Genomic DNA, 9,768 nt, shown 5'->3' with positions numbered 1-9,768 from the left:
AGCTGTTGCATTGTGGTAAACTGTGGTCAATGACATGAGACAAAGTATATGTGAACTGCTGTATGGAAAGTGAATTTGCTCTGTAAATCTTCACCCAAATATAAATAAATAAAGGAAAAAGAAAACAAACATACTCCCAATTGGACCAATAAGCAACATCAAGATAAATGAAGAAAAGATTGAAGCTGTCAAGGATTTCATTTTATTTGGATCCATAGTCAATGCTCATGGAAGCAGAAGTCAAGAAATTGAGGGACATGTTTCACTGGGCAAATGATCTTCAAAGGATCTCTTTAAAGTGTTAAAAAGCAAAGAGGGAAGGCTAAATTCTTAGAAGGGTTGAAAATAAAACATATATATATATACACACACACATACACACACACACACACACACACACACACTAAAAGATTAGTAGTGGTTACAAGGGATGGGGAAAGGAGAAGTTTCTGTTTGGGGGCACTGAGTTTATGTTAATGGTGGTGGAGTATTTTGGGAAAGGATAGCAATAATGGTGGCACAACATGAAAAAGTCATCAATGTCCGTGAGCTGTAAATGGGGAAGTTGTTATGTTGGGGAATGCCTTGTTGTGTATGTTTTGACTAACCCCCCCCCCAAAAAAAACTGGTCTGTAAACTTTCACTCAAGTCACAATTAAAAGGCTTTTTAAAAAAATTTTAAAAAGTCTTTGATCCCTCTGGAGTTCGTTTTTATGTATGGTGTGAGGTATGCATCATGTTTCATTTTTCTGCAAATGGATATCCAGTTTTGCTGGCACCATTTGTGAAAGAGACTATCTCTTCCTCATTTAATGTATTTCAGTCCTTTGTCAAAGATCAATTAATCATAGCTGGACGGATCTGTTTCAGTGTTCTTAATTCTGTTCCACTGGTCTATGGTTCTGTCATTGTAGCAATACCAGATTGTTTTGACTGCTTTGGCTGTATGGTGAGTTTTAAGATCTGGGAGTATGAGACCACTTACTTTGTTCTTCAGTACTCACTGCCTTCAAGTCAATTCTGACTAATAGCAACCCCCACTGGGTTGGTTTGCAAGGCAGTAAATCTTTACAGAATAGATTGCTCCATCTTCCTTCTGCAGAGTGGCTGGTGGGTTTGAACAGCCAACCTTCTGGTTAGCAGTTAGATGCCTCAGGCACTATACCACTAGAGCTCCTTCAGTAGTGCTTTCCTTATCCAAGTTCTCTTTCTTTCCACACAAAATTAGTAGCTGTTTTTTTCATTCTTTGGAGAATGTTGGTGAAATTTGGTTTGGAATTGGATTGAAAGTATAGATTGCTTTTGATAGTATTGATGTTTTCATGCCATGTTCAATCTTCCTATCCATGAGTATAGTATGTTCTTCCATTATGAATACCTCTTATAGTATCTTAAAATAGTATTTTGTAGTTTTCTTTGTGTATGTCTTTTGTGTTCCTGGTAATATTTATTCCCAGGTATCTTATCTTTTTAGTAGCTATTGTAAATGATATTGATTTCCTAATTTCCTTTTCAGAGACCTTTTTGCTGGTGTAGAGGTAGCCAACTGATTTTTGTATGTTGATCTTATCCTGCCACTATGCTAAATTTTTCAATAAGTAGATGACTAGGACCTTTGAAAAGTTATTATAACAATCAAAAGATTTCACCAAAAGAATAAAAAGAGAAACTAAAGATTAAGAGAAGATATTTGGCAACAACATATTCAACAAGGGCTTATCTCTAAAATTTATAAAATACTTCAACAACTCAACAACAAAATGATAAACAATCTAATTTAAAATAATGGACAAAGGACATGAACAGACACTTCACCAAAGAAGATATTCAGGCAGCCAACAAACACATGAAGAAATTCTCAAGATCATTAGGCACTTGTTATTGTTGTTAGGTGCCATCCATTCCATATCTAATCATAGTGACCCTGCATGGAGCAGAACCAAACACTGTCTGGTCTTGTGCCATCCTCAGAATCTTTGCTGTGCTTGATCCCATTGTCACAGTCACTGTATCAGTTCATGTAATTGAAGGTCCTCTCCTCTTTTGCTGACCATCTACTTTAATATGCATATCCTTCTCCTGAGACTGCTACCTTCTGACAACATGGCCAAAGTATGAGAGACAAAGTCAGGCCACTCTTGCTGCTAAGGAGCATTCAATTGTACTTCCTCCAAGATAAATTTGATTGCCCTGGCAGTCTATGATACATTCAATATTTTTTGCCAACACCAAATTTCAAATACAATTGTTCAGCAGCCTTTCTTATTCATTGTTTAACTCTCACATACATACAAGGCTATTTAAAATACCATGCCTGGGTCAGGTGCACCTTAGTCTTCAAAGTAATATCTTTGCCCTTAAACACCTTAAAGAGATCTTTTGTACCAGATTTGCCCAATTGCATATGTCATTTGCTTTCTCAACTGCTTGGAAGGAAGGTTAGGCAATCTACTTCCATAGTGATATTGCCTTGGAAACCCAAGGAGGGGCCACTATGAGTCAGATCTGACTTGATGGCAATGTGTTTGGTTTTTGGTTTTTTGCTTCCATAGGTTTTGATTGTGAATCCAAGTAAAATCAAATCCTTGAAAATTTCAATCTTTTTTTCATGGAGTGCTAGAAAAATGGATATGTCTGTCCTGGAAGAAGTGCATCTGGAATATTCCTTAGAAGTGAGAATGTCCGGACTTCATCTCACCTACTTTTGTCATGTTGCCAGAAGGGATCAGTCCTGGAGGATATCATGCTTGATAAAGTAAAGGGTCAGTGAAAAAGGAGAAGACCTCCAAATAATGAATTGACAAAGTGGCTACAGTGATGGGCTGATACATAGCAAGGATTGTGAGGATGGCACAAGACCAGGTAGTGTTTTGTTCTGTTGCATGTAAGGTCACTATAAGACAGGGCCATCTCAATGGCACTTAACAACAACCACAATTGGTGCAGTTTTGAGGATATTTGTTTTCTTTATGTTGAGATGTAATGCATACTGAAGACTATAGTCTTTGATTTCCACCAGTAAGTGCTTCAAGTCTTTTTCACTTTCATCAAGCAAGGTTGTGTTATCTGCGTATTGCAGTTTGTCAATGGGTCTTCCTCCAATACTGATGCTGTACTCTTCTTCATATGAGCCAGCTTTCAGGTTATTTGGTAAGCATACAGATTGAATAAGTGTGGTGAAAGCATACATACCAGACATACACATTTCCTGATTTTAAATCATGCAGTATTCCCATTCTTCACAATGTTTTCCATAAATTTTTATGATCCACACAGGCATATGCTTTGCATAATCAATAAAACAAAGGTTAAAATCTTTCTGGTATACTTTGCTTTCAGCCAAGATCCATCTGACATCAGCAATGATGTCCCTAGTTCCATATTCTCTTCTGAAGCTAGCTTGAATTTCTGGCAGTTCACTGACGTTGTACTACCACAACCATTTTTTTAATTATCTTCAGCAAAATTTTTCTTGCGTGTGATATTAATGATATTGTTTGGTAATTTCTGCATTCTTTTGGATCACTTTTATTTGGAATGGACACAAATGTGAGTCTCTTACTGTCAATTGGCCAGGTAACTGTCTTCAAAATCCCTTGGCATTGTTCTTCTGTATAGAAGCTATGAAAGATGCAAATCAAAACAACAATGAGATATCATCTCACTTCAACAATAATAGCAAAAGTCAACAAGACAGAAAACAAGAAATGCTGGTGAGGGTGTGGAGATATTGAAATGTTGGTGGGACTGTAAAATGGTGGAAAACAGTATGGCGCTTCCTCAAAAAGCTAGAAATAGAAATAAAATTTGATCTAACAACAACATTACGAGGTATATATCCTAAAGAACTGTGACCCAGGACATGAACATGCACACCCATGTTCACTGCAGTGCTATTCACAATAGCAAAGAGATAGAAATAACCTAAGTGCCCACCAAAGGACGAATGGATTTACAAACTGTGGTATATACATTCAATGAAATATTATGCTACATTACAGGATAATGAAGAATCCGTGAAACATTTCCTAATATGGATGAACCCAGAGGTATTATGCTCAGTGAAATATGGCAATCATAAAAAGATAAATTTTGTATGAGTCCATTATTGTAAAAACCCAAGGAAAGGGTTGCACACAGAAAGAAACATTCTTTGATGGTTACCAGGGGTGAGAGAGGAGGGGAAGGGAAATTAGTAAATGGATAAGAAGTTTTATTCATCTGGGTAAAAAGAAAGGCAATATACAAATAGTAGATGACCAGCACAATATCTATCACTAATGAAGAGGAAGACATGGAGATTTGCACAAGAGTTACAGACAACAAATATAAACCCTGTTACATACACAATCCTGAATTATCAGCAATAACAAGCATTAATCTATGAATGGACACACAGATAGACAGGCAAGGTGAACAGGTATAGGTAGGTGAAAAAAGACTACTATACCCATGACCATATATAGGTTTGGCAGACAATATTTTTACATAAATATATGTATGAATTGTAATAATGTCCTTGTATACAGTAGAGGTAACTGTAGGGTCAAAGATATGAAAACTTTTTAGGCACAACCAAACACCTTGAAGGAGTGGGTTGCTTAGCCTACCAGATCAGGACTATAGTTGTAGGGGAAATCAAGGTCAATTGGCATAACATAGTACACACAGACATTGTTCTACATCCTACTCTGGTGAGTGGTGACTGGGGTCTTAAAAGCTTGCAAGTGGCCATCTAAGGTGCAACAATTGCTCTTTCCTCATCTGGAACAAATAATAATGAAGAAAATAAAAATCACATAGAAACAATTAGTCCAAAGGGACTAAAATATAATGTGAACCTGCATATTCATGACCCTGAGATTAGAAGAACTAGATGGTGCTGTGTTACCACTGTCAACCACTCTGAAAGGGATCACAATAGGAGATCCTGGATAGAGTAGGAGTAAATTGCAGAATAAATCTCAAAATAATGAAAAAGACCAGGATTACTCATCTGATAAAGGTTGGTGGAACCCCTGAGACTATAGTCCTTGATCATCCTTCAAGACTGTAACTAAACTCACTCTCCTGATACAACTTTCAGCCAAATAATAGATGGGTCTGAAGTGAACAATAACAGCAGGAAGGTATGCACTTCTTAGAACAACCAAACATAAGAGATCAAAAAGGCAGCATTTACCCAAGGGTAAAACTCAGAAGGTAGGAATGAATAGGAGAGAAGGAAAAAGGGAAATGATAATCAGAGGAAGGAAGTGGGAAGACTGTAGTTACATTGTGGGGATTGTAATCAATGTCAAGAAACAAAATGTGTACAAACTGTTGAATGGAAAAACACTATATTCTGTAAACTGTCACCCAAATCACAGTAAAAAGTTAATAAAGAAAAAAAAAAAGATATGGTTTATAGACACCCTTGTAACTTTTTGCCATGTTCCCTGCTCATGCCTTCCAGCATGTAATCCTTGTTTACACTACCCTATAAAAATCTCACTCTTCTCTTGCACGTTTGAACACTCCTGTACTCTGCCCGAGTGCTACAGTTTTTCCCAATTTGTGAATCTCTCTATTGCTCAATGAATCTCTTTACTTACACTTTATATATATATATATATATATATATGTTTATTGATAATGGTTTCCCGTTCATCTTGATTCAGGGTGCTTTTAGTCATGTTTCTGTCTGAAGGAGCATCCTTATATAAGCCTTGCTTTTCTTCCTGTAGTTCTGGCAGAGGATAGTGGAACAGCCCACATAAAAATCTACTATTTACATGGCTAAAGACTGATGATTTTATAGCATCCTGGGCATTTGACATCCATGAAGTAAGAATGAGGGCTCTGCACTAAGCACTTCTTTTTTATGCTTTCACTTCTCCTGTTTGGGAGAGAGATAAAGGTGATCCTTTGCAAGAGGCATATTCACATGGGGAGATCATTACCACAAAAAAGTATTTTAGAGAGAATACTTAAGAAGGATGAAGATACATATTTTAAGGAGATAGGCATTTAATAGTAGGCATTAGATGCTTAGAAAATTTAAGAAAAAGATTACAGCTATAGACTCTAAATTTGCCTCTAGCAATGATATACAACACCTTATAGAACTGGCATGATAGGGGAATAATTACTTCTAACAAAATATGGCCCCCACTAGTAAACCAGTTTGTCATACTGTGGTGGTTTGCAAGGTGCTATGAGGCCAGAAGCTATGCCACCAATAATTCAAATACCAGCAGAGTCACCCATGGTGGATAGATTTTAGCAGAGCTTCTAGACTAAGACAGAATCAGAAGAATGAAAGGGCCACCCATTTCTCAAAGTATTGGTCACTGAAAGCCTTATGAACAGCAGTGAAATGTTGTCTCATAAATTAATGGAACACTTAATGAATAGCCCTGAAACACTGTCTGATACAGTGCTGGAAGAGGAACCCCTTAGAATGGAAGGCACTCAACATATGACTGGTGAAGAAATGCCTCCTCAAAGTAAAGTTGACCTTAATAATATGGATCAAGGAAAGCTTTCAAGAGTTCCATTTGCTGATGGTGCATGACTCAAAGTGGGAGGAAACATCTGCAAACATCCATTAATAATTGGAACATGGAATGTACAAAGTATGAATCTAGGATAATTAGAAGTTGTCAAAAATGAAATGAAATTCACAAATTGGGAAAAACTGTGGCACTCGGCAGAGTACAGGAGTGTTCAAATGTGCAAGAGAAGAGTGAGATTTTTATAGGGTAGTGTAAACAATGAAATTGATATCCTAGGCATCAGTGAGCTGAAATGGACTGGTTTTAGCCATTTTGAATTAGATAATTATATGATCTACTATGCCGGAGGGAGCTCTGATAGCATAGTGGCTAAAGCACTTGACTGCTAACCAGAAGGCTGGCGGTTCAAACCCACCAGCCACTCCTCGGAAGGAAGGTTGGGCAATCCTACTTCCATAGTGACACTGCCTCGGAAACCCAAGGAGGGGTCGCTATGAGTCGGGGCCGACTCGATGGCACATAACAACAACAACAACAACTATGCCAGAATGACAAGGGATGGCATGGCTTTCATTGTCACAAAGAATTGATCCTGAAGCACAGTGCTGTCAGTAATAGGATAATATCCATACACCTCCAAGGAAGACCAGTTAATACTACTATTACTCAAATTTACCCACAAACCACTAAAGCCAAAGATGAGGAAATTGAAGATTTTTACCAACTTCTTCAGTCTGAAATTGGCTAAACATGCAATCAAGATGTATTGATTATTACTGGTGATTGGAATGTGAAAGTTGGAAACGAAGAATCACCGGTAATTGGAAAATATGGCCTTTGGTTGTAGAAATGACACAAGACACTGCATGATAGAATTTTGCAAGACCAATGATTTATTCATTGAAAACACATTTTTTTCAACAACATAAAGTGCACCTATACACGTGGACCTCACCTCAAGGAATACATAGGAATCAGACTGACTACATCTGTGGAAAGAGGAGATGGAGAAGCTCGATATCTTCAGCCCAAACAAGTCCAGGAGCTGACTGTGAAACAGACCATCAAGTTCAACTTGAAGCTGAAGGCAATTGAAACAAGTCCACAAGACCTGAAATATAATCTTGATTATATCCCACCAGAAATTAGAGGCCATCTGAAGAATAGATTTGACAAAATGAACACCAATGACCAACAACCAGATGAATTGTGGGATTATATCAAGAACATCATACATGAAGAAAGCAAAAGATCATTAAAAAGACATGAAAGGAAGAAAAGACCAAAATGGATGTCCAAAGTGACTCTGAAACTTGCTCTTAAATGGACAATACTTAAAGCAAATGGAGTAAAGTACAAAAAAGCTAAACAGAAGAGTTTGAAGAGTAGCTTGAGAAGACAAAGTCACTTATTACAATGAAATGTGCAAAGACCTAGAGTAAGAAAACCAAAAGAGAAGAACAGGCTCAGTATCTCTCAAGCTAAAAGAACTGAAGAAAACATTCAAGCCTCTAGTTGCAATAATGAAAAATTCTGTGGGCAAAATATCGAATGATGAAGGAAACATCAAAAAATTAGGGAAGGAATACTGTCACTGTATCAAAAAGAACTGGTTGATGTTCATCTATCTCAGGAGTGGCATATGATCAAGAACCAATGGTATTGAAGGAAGAAAGAGAAAGTGCACTGAAGTAAATGGTAAAAAGCAAGCTTCCAGGAATAGATAGAATATCCACTGAGATATTTTAACAAATGGATGCTGAGCTGGAGGCACTTACTTGTCTTTGCCAAGAAATTTGGAAGACAGCCATAGATTGTGGAAATTATGAAACAATATTATCAATATCACATGCAAGAAAAATTTTATTTAAGATAATTCAAACCCGGTTGGAGGAAAAGGCAGACAAGCAACACAGACCCTCTTCAACACAGAAAAAAAAAAAACCAATTGACAGAGATACAGAAGATAATCCTGGAGCCATGGACTTTGAAAGGAACTATACAGAAGTGCATTAGGCACCAACTAGTGGAAAAACCTGAAAGAGCACAGTGAGTACAGAGATGTTTAGACCTGCAGAGTGTCAGCTACTCTGATGGGACCAACAGCATGAATATTTCAAAGTGGTGTTGGGACCTGAGAATTGACGTAAAGATCAGCACTGGTCACCAGGGGCTGCAGGGATGACTGTGCTGGTTGCTTATGACTAGGAAGGGAAACAGCAAGGAGGGAGACAACCTGAGCTGTGGACTTTCAGCTCTCTGTAGGATGCAGCCATTTTGATTGTTTGTAAGTGGTGACCATTTTGGATATTTAAAGTGACCGAGGCTGTAGCCATTTTGAATCTTTGCAAGTGGCACCCATTTTGGATTTCAAAGTGACAGCATTCTCATTCGGATTCCAGAGGCCTAAGAATAGGCTCTGTTTGCCAAGGATGGAAGGGACATACAAGAGGCTGACAACAGGAAAGGAGACAGGTGGTGAGTGTATAAGTGCTGCCAACTAGTGTATAGAGGATCACAGCACAGTACACTGCTTACGTAGATAGCATACAAACAAAACAAAGAAAACAAAAATTGTGGCAAGTCACTCTAACATACAATCACCAATTAAATATAAACACAAAAACGTCACAATGCCTCAGAGAAAACAGAGCATCACAGTCCACACAAAGAAGCAAATATCAAGCAGAGAAACAAGGGACCAGAATACAGATCCAAAACACATTCCGGAGGAAGATGCAGCATTAGAACTCCGTGATAAGGAACTCAAAAGAATTATATTTAGGTATCTTCAACAAATTGAGAGGCAGATCAAGGCAAACACTGACAAAATTAAGGACAACACAGAGAAAACCCTAGAATGATTTCAAATGACAATACAAGAACAAAATGACAAAATAAATGAAAAGTTAGAAATTATATAAAATCTACACACAGAAATCCAGAGAGTTAATACTAAATTTTTGGAAATAGATAAGACATTGAACATGCAAAGGAGTAGAATTAAATCAATGGAAGACAGAATTAGTGACATTGAAGGCAAATACCTCAATACTTCTTTGGAAAGGGATCAATCAAAAAAAGATCAAAACAAAATGAAAAAAGCCTAAAGTTCATGTGAGATACCATCAAAAGGAATAACCTACATGTAATTGGAATTCCAGAACAGGAAGAGACAAATAAACCCACAGAGAAAATTGTCAAAAATGTGTTGGAAGAGAATTTTCCTGGTATGATGAAAGATGAAAATATATCCATTCAGGAAGTCTAA

The sequence above is a fragment of the Orycteropus afer genome, unplaced genomic scaffold (genome assembly GCF_000298275.1).
Source record: "Orycteropus afer afer isolate SDZICR_OR568_19922 unplaced genomic scaffold, OryAfe1.0 scaffold00215, whole genome shotgun sequence".
Taxonomy (NCBI): domain Eukaryota; kingdom Metazoa; phylum Chordata; class Mammalia; order Tubulidentata; family Orycteropodidae; genus Orycteropus; species Orycteropus afer.
Note: the sequence above shows the minus strand (reverse complement) of the source record.